Source organism: Octodon degus, unplaced genomic scaffold (assembly GCF_000260255.1).
Source record: "Octodon degus isolate 3935 unplaced genomic scaffold, OctDeg1.0 scaffold00038, whole genome shotgun sequence".
NCBI classification, from domain to species: Eukaryota; Metazoa; Chordata; class Mammalia; order Rodentia; family Octodontidae; genus Octodon; species Octodon degus.
The window spans coordinates 7,118,118-7,119,044 of record NW_004524614.1 but is presented as its reverse complement, the minus strand read 5'-3'; positions in this window follow the sequence as shown (position 1 = coordinate 7,119,044).

Below are 927 nucleotides of genomic sequence, written 5' to 3'. Positions count from 1 at the left end.
CCTCTACTCCACCACCCAGTGAGTGAGGTTCTAAAATAAGGTCAACTCATTTTGAATGTGCCCACCTCAAGGGTCCTTCACCATGATGTCTCTGTCTATGCAGGAATGTGGTTATTGCTTAGCAAATAATAAGTCTGTGGACCAGTGCTTTTGAAAACAGGCCTCCTGTGATGGGCACAGGGCTTCCTTTGGTTTGGACAATGGGCAGGAGGCAGTGGTGGAAAGGTTCCAGCCTGGACCCAGGAGAGATGCACAAAGACATCTACTTCAGAGACTTCAACTTTGCAGGTGAAAGCGAGGAGACTGGGAGGGTGTGTGCTGTGGCAGCCGGAGCTGGGAGGTAAGAGTCTGTGATCCAGTCGGTCCTCCATGCTGCTCCTTATACACTTACCTCCTGGAGCCTAACATGATTCTGGAGTTTAGAGAGCTGAGTGGTTTTCAGACAGCTCAGTCTCAAAGTACTTCCAGGCCTGGTGCAGTTTAATGACCTTGCAGAGATGAGTCTGCCCCTGTGATCCTCTAGCTCACAGATGTTACCAACTGTCAGAGGGGAGAAACCACTACCTTTTCCTCACTTGTAGCTAGGTACAGGACCGAGGCTTCTCTAGCAATAGGCAGAGTAACAAAAGTTTTATACAACACAAGTTCCTTCAGAAATGAAGACCCTGAAATAAAAAGAAACCTGCATGCTTTTATGATCAAGTTTAACGAAGAATTAGATAGCAGTGCAGAAGTCTGATCAGGCGGGAGAGGTTTTCCACCACTAAAAATGTCTTTTCCCCACCTCTACCAGGATAAGTGAGGGAGCGGTAGTAGGCCGGGGACTTTGTAAGCCTTTTAGCTTCCTCTCTGTGCCCCTGTGTCTTTGGAGATAGGAACATTTCTTTCCTCTAGGTGTGACTCACATGAAGGTCTTTTGACTATATT